Source organism: Euprymna scolopes, chromosome 2, assembly GCF_053919585.1.
Source record: "Euprymna scolopes isolate OS-2025 chromosome 2, ASM5391958v1, whole genome shotgun sequence".
In the NCBI taxonomy this organism is placed as follows: domain Eukaryota; kingdom Metazoa; phylum Mollusca; class Cephalopoda; order Sepiida; family Sepiolidae; genus Euprymna; species Euprymna scolopes.
The window spans coordinates 70,268,837-70,279,707 of NC_136483.1; positions in this window are offsets into that span (position 1 = coordinate 70,268,837).

Here is a 10,871-nt window from a genome sequence, read left to right on the forward strand (position 1 = left end):
ACGCATGCTGTTACAATATAAAATTAAATATTATGTTTACATTTTTTTACGGAGGAGGGGGGGTCACAACTTATCAAGGCTAATGAGTGCCAGATAGCCGATGAGACAACACCGTGATGATTGATGTTCGTGGAACTTGGATAGTGTTTGTTTATTTAAGAGGACGACCCAATATGTATTTGCTCACATTAGACTTGAAAACGGGCATGTTATAGTAAGTTGGGAAGCAGTCCCGCGATATTGTTTTTCACAGAAGGACAGTTCTAGGAAAGAAACTTTGCCCGTGGAATTTACGTTTAGTTTTAGACACATATAGATAATAAGGGAAATTGTTGGTAGTTGTTGTATATAGACGAGTGTCTGTTGTGAATGTTCTATGGGGAGGCATAAATAGAAGCTCAGTTGAGATGTTCGGGTATGCGGGATTTCCTGTCGACTGTGAAGCTTAAATTTTCTTGTTTGTTGTATAGTTCGTTTATCTCGTGCCATCCCAAGTCTTTCTCCGGCTCGTGATAGCTCCTCCTACGTTCTGGCGTCACTATGGTTTCCATAGCAACACAAGCAAACACTCAAATTTTTTCGCTACCAGATGTGCCACCCTGCTGTCAATGCAGATCCGACTTTCCAGAAATATTTATTTCTTTTATTTGCTTGTCATGCATTTTATATTTATGTAACAAGAATTCGTTTGTCTGACATTGACAGGCAACTGGACCGCGCGCGTGATTAGAGGTCGTAAATGTAAAAACCACATTTTCACAATGCCATAAAAGCCACGTGTTATTATTGTAGAATAGAAAGGCAAATTCTCATTCTAACATTTACAGCAACTTTATTGATCCTCTTCGTTAACGTGGATGTAAAAGAAGAATGGAAAAGAGAAGAGGGTTGGTAATAGAAGTCCATGACTATAGATGAAGGACAAAAAGTTTGGAAGTCCTGTTTGAGGAGAAAAGATTTTATCTATGTCTATCGTACGCAGGTGTTGAAATCAGAGTCCGGTTATAGTTATGATGTCGAAGTCGAACCCAGGGCCAAAGGCTTGGTGTGAGGGGGGTTCTGTTGTGTTCCAAGAGAGAAGTTTGGAGGTTGGTCTAAGCCTTGTAGAGTTGTTGTCGGTACAATATTCTGACCAGGGAAATATGAAGAGTAAATAGCTGTGTGTTCACTCCTTTTATCAACTCTGTTGCGTGCTAAGCTCGCCTGGGAGTTGGCCTCTGATTGGGCCAGGCAGAAGGGATGTTGAATGTTTACACTAATCAACACTGAGCTTATAAACCAAACAGTGGAATGGGCTTATAAATGGATGGTATCGTTCAATGCTGCCAAAACAAAGCTAGTTTCCTTTAATAATGACATGAAACCTTACCAACCACCAATAGCTATGGCTACAGATATTTTACCTATTATTTTAGCCCCGACAAGCAGCAAAGTCCCACCCCTACACAGTTGAAATCCCTAGATGTAAGAAAGCTTTTTACTCTAATAGTTTCTTCCACAGAACTGCAGGACTTTGGAATTCTCTTCCGGTTTCCTGTTTCCCCAACTGTACTGACATGCAGAAGTTCAAGTGTAATGTGAACAGACATCTTGCTGCTTAACTCCCTTTATAGTACCCCTGGAACTTAGGTACCTGATAGTAGCCCCCTACATCAAGTAGCAATATGCCTTGTTTGGGGTGAAAATGTAATAAAAATTTTTTTTAAAAAAAACACAGATTAAAACTAGTAAATCGCGAGGTGTTGCTGCTGTTGTGGTTGTTTGTAATCACGACTGATACATTACTACGAAAATATTCTGCCCAGCTTCTCACATCTGTTCATCAGATGATGAGCACAGGTTACTTTAAATTTTATTAATGAGCTACAGTTTTTATTAACTGATGCAATTTACAAATATATTTCAGTCTTTTTTTTTTGTTTCTAGATTCCGTTTTTTTTTTTTTTTGCCCTTCATTATGGCTGCATATATACAGCATAATCACGTTGACCCACCAGTTTGCGTTAGCTCACTGACGTTAAGCAAAATTTAGGAGACAATTTGGAAATACCAAGCGCTGTATGTAGGAGAATGTCTACGCCTACGGCAGCTCCTGTATTCCGCCTGGCCTACAACCAGCTTCACTTTAAATAAAATCCCAACACGTGTCATCCATTATCTCTAAGATGATCAGATGGTCTTTGTAGTTCCGACGAACGAACGAACTCCTGGGACTACCATGTCCGATATATGAAAGGTAATTCTCTACTAAAATTGGACAAGACTCTGTCAGACAGTATCGAGGACGTATCCACGACTGGCGTGGATATATCCTACTCAAACTGTTCCATATAAAAATTTTAAAGCAGTAATCGCCTCTTAAAAACGAAGTTTCATATTGATAAAGTGAGCCACTTAATATCTCATGTAAGTTATGTCCACTTAAACTGATAGAACAATTTTTATATCTACAGTGTGGAACGATAAAGTTGTCGCCCTAAAGAAAACAACACTATGGCTTTATTTTAAAACTTTTATTGAAAAAAAAAACATTCAGGTAACTTGATTATGTAGTAGAGCTAACATCTATTCAATGTCAATCACCACTTTAATACTGGTCCGGAAATGGGAGTATCCATTTTTCACAAACGCCAGTGGGAGCTCGGTTAATACTCGGCAGATCGCGGCGATCGGGCTGATTTTGGTGTCGTGGAAGGTCATATTGGTGATGTTCTTGACGTATGACCAAACAAAATAGTCCAGCGAGTTCAGGCCGGGGGAGAAGGAAGGGCCAGTGAGAGAAGGGTACAAAGTCGTAGCACTCCTTCTGAAGCCAAGTCTCGTTGGACTTGTGGGCCGGTGCCGAGTCCTGCTGCCACACCCAGGATCTGCCAGCCACCACCTGATTGCACCAGGGGGTCACTACACTCTTCACCAAATCCAGGTACACTTTGGCGTTGACTTTCAAGCCGACTTCAAAGATGTGAGGTGGTATGATGTGGCCATCACTTGAAACCACACTAAAGATCATAACCGTGGCCTGAAATTTTGTTTTCATCAACCTGGGCACGTCCCTGTTATTCGTGGCAATCCAGCGATGTATTTTGGGGATGCTGGCAATGGTCCTGTTGTCAGTAGAGAGCATGAGTTGTACAGAGGCGCATCTCCGATCTCGCTCCTTGAACATTGTATCACTTTCAGACATGATAGAATGCTTCTGTCGTTCTTAGAATATGTACAAAAATGGCCAACTAATAGATGGTCTGCAACAAAAAAAGGAAGAAACCTGGTTTTCATCAAACGGAAATGAAATCATGTCGTCTTTTCTCGAGAGACAATTTTATCGTTCCACCCAGTAGTTATTAAACAGCCCATCATTTTCGAGTATATTTCCTGTGTTGTTTCTCCTTCATGACATTGATATTTATATATCTGGGAAAAAAACAAGTAAGGGATGTTCAGTCGGACTCAGAATACGATCATAATTTTAAGCGGGCGTGTTCTGTGTTGTATTCAATTAGAAGTGACTTGCTCTCATTACAAGTCTGCCTTTCGGTAGAAAAAAACAATTATCTTTTAACTAGTAAAAATTTGAAAAAAAAATCGTAAACTTTGATTTTGATTTCTTTTTTGTTTTGTTTTTTAGTAGAAAATATTTTATTCGTATTAGTTGGCTTATTAGGACGATTGTTCTCATCTTGAGTATTTTTTTTTTTACAACATTTCAGTAACTTCCAACAGTTTTCAGGTGTATTTTGCCGAACACAGGAATCTTTCTGTCGTACTCAGGAATCTACACGGAATTTCGAACGGAACACTTTATTTAATACACGAAGGTAGCATGCTCTCGTTCCGTTAGTCATGACCGAGTAGAAATATATATATATATATATATATATATATATATATATATATATATATATATATATATATATATATATATATATATACACACACACACATATATATATATATATATATGTGTGTGTGTGTGTGTGTGTGTGTGTGTGTCTGTTGATGTATACATATGTTTGTGCATATCCGTATCTATGTATACATATGTATACGTGTATATATATGTATAAATATGTACACACACACACACACACACACACATACATACATATATATATATATTACATCTTATTTTGATATTTTGACCGGTTCTTTGCTTTTGGTCACAAACTTTTTCCCCACTCTTTATCTGTGCCTAAATCAAATTCCATGAATAAATCTTCTTTCTTAGAAGTGCATGCCTGTGGAACTTTCTTCCGTTTGCCTGTTTCCCACCTGACTACAACTTGGATGTCTTCATGACCAACATAAACAAATTCCTGATAAACCGCCCCCTTAAGTAATCCACTTTATCAAATCTCCATTACTAACGATTACTATGATTTTATCCCATTGATTACTGTACACGCAATAACCTTTATCCCCGAGTGGCTTCCGGGCCTTAATAAGTGGTGACTACCATGTAAAAAAAAAAAAAGAAAATGAATGAAAATGAACAACGTTCAGAATACTTAAAATTTTATCTTTAGGCGGCGGTCATTCCTTGCCATAGAGTTTACGATATCATGAATATTATGGCACGGAATGAACGTCGTACCAATTAAAGCAGCACCCTTTTTAAAGAGAAATGGCCAATTCAGTTTAAAAATGAGATATATTTATGTATCCATAATGAATAATGGTATTTTGACGTTTAGAATAAATAATGAAAATAATTTTCGATGCTTTATCGACATAAAACTCTTTGTGCCGCCATAGTTTTTCATGCAATAAGTAACATTTTAAATAAGTAATTAAATAATAATAATAATAATAATAATAATAATAATAATAATAAGTATTAAATAAATAACATTTTAAATAAGTAATTAAATAATAATAATAATAAGTATTAAATAAATAACATTTTAAATAAGTAATTAAATAATAATAATAATAATAATAATAAGTATTAAATAAATAACATTTTAAATAAGTAATTAAATAATAATAATAATAAGTATTAAATAAATAACATTTTAAATAAGTAATTAAATAATAATAATAATAATAATAATAAGTATTAAATGAATAACATTTTAAATAAGTAATTAAATAATAATAATAATAATAATAATAATAATAAGTATTAAATAAATAACATTTTAAATAAGTAATTAAATAATTATAATAATAATAATAAGTATTAAATAAATAACATTTTAGATAAGTAATTAAATAATAATAATAATAATAATAATAAGTATTAAATAAATAACATTTTAGATAAGTAATTAAATAATAATAATAATAATAATAATAATAAGTATTAAATAAATAACATTTTAAATAAGTAATTAAATAATAATAATAATAAGTATTAAATAAATAACATTTTAAATAAGTAATTAAGTAATAATAATAATAATAATAATAAGTATTAAATAAATAACATTTTAAATAAGTAATTAAATAATTATAATAATAAGTATTAAATAAATAACAATTTAAATGAGTAATTAAATAATAATAATAATAATAATAATAATAATAATAATAATAATAATAATAATAATAATAATAATAATAATAATAATAATAATAATAAAAAGTATTAAATGAATAATATTTTAAATGAAAAAAAAGGACCGCATTTTTATTATTGAAATTCATCAAAATTCTAAGAAAGTTTTCATTCCGAAATTTGGGCCAATCTCTATAATAATAGTACATTAAGGTAATTTTATGTCCGTATGTTATCACATATATCACTTTTTAAAAAAAATGAGATCGCCTTATCGCGGAAGATTCAATGCAAAAAAAAAGTATTTTTAAATTGAGATTCGTTGGTGCTTGTCCAGAATTCCACCCCACAATAAACAAATAAATGAATAAATAAAAATAAAGAAAAGCTGTAATCGAATGAGTGCTGACAATCTGGGGAAATTTCTCATTTAAACTCCAAGGAACACCATTTGTTATGATCAGTGTGCAATAAATGGTAATGACTTGCATGAATACTCCTTGTAAGTAAATAATAATAATAATAATAATAATAATAATAATAATAATAATAATAATAATAATAATAATAACCCTTGAATGTGGAAGCTAACACACAGGAGCAACAAGCGCGGGCCAGACAAACTGCTGCAAAGGCAAAACATGAAACGATACGTGGAACACTGAAACCGCATATTTATGTTCTCTAACCCAACCTACCCCAATTGCCACAGCACTCCCCCCCCCCAAAAAAAAGAACGAGACCAAATAACCAAGTAGAGTCAAGGAGGAAGGAAAGACCGATGAACTGACCAGACACCATCCGAATAAGTGTGAAGAGAACTGGGGCCTTGGGGAGGCTTATTGCCACCCAAATCCCAGCAAAAATCTTTGGTGATGGCTTTTGTGTCTACTCCTGATGAGTATAATAATAATAATAATAATAATAATAATAATAATAATAATAATAATAATAAATTGTTGCATGCGAATCTGCTTCTTTAGAAAGAAACAAAATATATACTTCTACTTTATAGGCGGATGTTACACACATGTATGTCTTTGATTTCCATCGAACAAAAATGTCAAACAACGAGAAAACACATATATCGATCAAAAATTGTTTCTTTTTGCCACTTCATCAATCAAACTTTTTGTTTCTCCATTTTATTCGGTCATGGTTTAAAGAAGTTATTGATTAACGCACGAAACAACGTTTTAACGATGGAAACAAATATGGCTGCTTAATTTTTGAGGACGTGTTCAGAATGTCTGATCAAAACAGCAAGGAACAACACTCCCACTAGATAATAAAGAGCAATGTGTATTTATTTGTAAATATATATCCGCCACGTCACACACGCTTATTTTAATAATTAAAACGTAATCAAACAATTACTTTGTTTTTTCTTTTTTACTTTCTATATCGATTTATACATTTTTTTTACTTTTCTTTTCTAACTTTTTTTACTTTTCTTTTTTTACTTTTCTTTTTTTACTTTTCTTTTTTTACTTTTCTTTTTTTACTTTTCTTTTCTAACTTTTTTTACTTTTCTTTTTTTACTTTTCTTTTCTAACTTTTTTTACTTTTCTTTTTACTTTTCTTTTTTTACTTTTCTTTTTTTACTTTTCTTTTTTTACTTTTCTTTTTTTACTTTTCTTTTCTAACTTTTTTTACTTTTCTTTTTTACTTTTCTTTTTTTACTTTTCTTTTTTACTTTTCTTTTTTTTTACTTTTCTTTTTACTTTTCTTTTTTTACTTTTCTTTTTTTACTTTTCTTTTTTACTTTTCTTTTTTTTTACTTTTCTTCTTGTCTTTTTAAAACTTGCCAGATTGTGATATTTTCTGTCTTTTTTCTTTCTTTAAATGGCTGACGATTGTTCTCTTCCAATTGAATTTTTATCCACTAATAACTACGATGTGTTTAACACCGGCATCATTTTCTTAATATCTAGAACTCTTTTTCTACCTCTCAATAATAAAAAAGGACCGAAAATGATAACTAGACTGAAGAAAATAAAAAGCAAAGGCATGGTTCGTGTTTTCCCCCTCCTTTTTAAGTCAGCAGAAATTTTTTTCCCCGATATCAAAATAACAGAAGAAAGCTTAAAAAGACTCGCATCAGAAACCAAATAGCAAGTCAGACATATCTCGTGACCTGAAATAAATCTACAAGGAAACCATCCACTCTAAATGAAAAAGGTCAACAGTAGGTTGTTTTTTTCTTTGGGTCATTAGAAATGATAACAAGAATTTGCAAATGAACAATTAATCACTGGCATAATTCTATGGTTTTATATGAAAAATAGTGCTAACATTGGCGACACATAATAATTTCCGACATTTTAAGGAAATGTAGGGGTTTCAGTACTTATCTAAAAATATTTATTTGCTAAAAGTATAGTGATGATCTTTTGACAAATAAAGCACAATGCCCTAAAAATGTACTACCCTCTGTCTATCGATGATTGAGACTTATAGTCTCAATTTTCTCGTCGCCAGTGTTGTAGCTTTGCAGGCCAGTAATAATTAAGACAAACACAGTGATATGAATAACAAAATGTGTATTAGCAAGAGTACACGTCGTGATTCTGAAGCCATAAATGCTATGAATCGCTGCACAATAATGTGTAAGATGTAACTATATTTATAGTCTCTAGGTAAGTTCATGTTTCCTAAAATAGGTATATCAGCTAAACCCATAACACTATCCTGCTCTTAACCAAATGCATTCTGACCAAAGCCATACTTATAACAGACCAGGGAATTTAACAAGGGATTCTGAGAAGTTCTATTGTCAGCAGCTAAAACTTCATTCTCATTGCTCTGAGAATTTTCTGAAAGGGAATTCTAACCCATGCAAATTTATTTCATAACTGTATGTATTATGTATTGTATCATAACTTGTATATGGATTATAAATTTGTGAGTATACTACTTAATACAGCTTCAGCGATGCGTCCTCGACATCAGTCCGACAGTAATTTTCTTACTGTTTGCCTGCGATATGGTTCTGCTCAGTTTCAGAATGACATCATGTTTCTAATTTAATCCTGACGAACGTCTGGGTTCCTGCTATATTTTTAAATAAAATTTAAGGCATTACTTTCTCTTTAAGAATGGGTTAGTTTATTACTAACGCTTGAGACACCCCTACCGAGAAATGCTGAAATGACTGCTCGGGCATTTTTTAGGCAAGCGTGCACTAATCCTAGTCCACTGGCATTTCAAAACTCCGCCTAAACTCGTGCCCGACGTTCTGGAGAGGAAATAAATTGCATACTATAAAAAGTCAAAATTGAGTTATCAATTAAAAAAATCAAAGCAGTAGCTCATACTGTTTTAATTTCTTAAGACAAATTTGCTTGTTAGTTTTATATATTTTGTAAAAGTTTCATGTTATAATCGTTTTTAAGGTTTACTTTTCATGTTCACGGGCTTGTTTTTTTCAATGCCATTTTCATTATTTCTTTTGTTGAAAAAGGTGTTGTTGAAAAATTATAATTAAAAAAAATTGTTTTGTTGGACTTTTTTCAAATTTGAATTTCTTATATGAGTCAGCATCAAGGAAATCTTATTTGGGCTTCAAATGTTATTTTGAATATTTGGCTAAGGTTTACTTGTAGGATGGAGCATCCCTGTGATATTATGAACGTACTCATGTAACCAGCAAGAGCACCAGGAGATGGGATAAATTGATTCATTAAGGCCCACAAAGCCGATCGAAAATAGGATGGATAGTCAGCTGGGAGTGACTAAGAGGGGAGTCATTTTCCTTATAAACAAAGACGAACCGCTTTGGATTTCCGGTCCTGAGTCAATATATGAATTAGCCAGAAATAGTTTAGGAAATGGACGCGTTAGTGACAGTCATTTTTGAGGCAGTTTGCGGCTCGGTGAGAAGACGGTCAGCAGATTGGTGTAGATCCAAGATGATCTAAGTTTAACCGATTGACAATGAGGCATCGACAGACATCAAATAACAGACAACGTTTGTGGGTTCTTTTTCTATACTGCCCATATTACACACACTCATAGCACAACTGATTTATCTCCTATATATACTATTTTGATTAAATTCCCCTCTGGACCAAATTACGGTAGGTTTGCACTAATAGATGCCATATAAAATTTTTTTTTGTGTGTCTCAACTGTTACCCAACATCTTATGTAACTTTTGTACGCCGTTACAGATGCGTTTATTCGTTATAATAAAATCTTATATTACATCCTACGAGCGCCATCATCACGACCGACAACATATTTAGACGAAGTGGTTCGTATTTTCTCCTCTACTCAAAACGTACTCCCACCACTCTAGTGAAGACCGGGTAAAATATACACAATATAAATATATTGCCATGACACCCTTATTAACTGCATCATACACTGATAGACATACAACTACCTTTATAATTCACCGTTCGAAAATAATGATTTCTCCCCACTTACATTCCGGGTATTTTCATTGGCTGAAAACGTAAAAATCTGTTATTCCGGATTACACATTCATACTAAAAACGAACACTTCGCATCGTCACTAACATGGCCTCTACCTCTACACGAATCAACATTTTTTCTGAATATTAAACCAAATAAAAATATTTTAGAACTCTCATAATCATAACTTTTCGCAATTAAAGTTTCCCATTTAGCTACACACACAATATCGTCGCGCATTGTTTGAAAAAATATACTTTCGTATTGTCACATTTCCGAGAGGTTAACGCCGAATTTTTATACTAGCTTACCTTAACGTTTACTTTTTCCATACCAAAAAGTATTCGTAATAAAGCTTTAGAAATAAGTTGCCGAATATTCTTTCTTAAATGTTTTCATCGATTGATTGTTCGTTCGTTCGTTTTAGCGTCGTGAGCGTCCTAGATCATGAAAAACGAATCTTAATAAACGAGACGAGCTATTTTTATATTTGTTCCAGCGTCCTAAATTATTTAATAAAATGAACGAATCTTAATAAGCAAGACGGATTTCCTTTTTTTTATGTTTGTTTTTTTTTTTCTTGCGTCCCAAATTATGACATGACTAGATGAAGGAATCTTAGTAAACGAGACGAACTTCTCTTTTTGACACTTCTGCATAACAGTATCATATTAGCAACAGAGACGACTTATGAACCCCTGTTCTTTGAAAGAGAAATGACGTCTAGCGACCATTCTGTGAATATCAAATACAAACATAATTTTAATGTATTAATATAATTTCTTTTCAATAAGTGACTCATAAATGAAAATAAAATCATAAAAATGTTAAAAACATTAAACATTTATGAGTTGTTTTTAGAATTATTTGTTTTTTTTTGTTTTTTTTTACGATAAGGTTGTATAAACATGTACCAAAATATAATTAAAAAAACATGAAACATTTATTGAGGTTT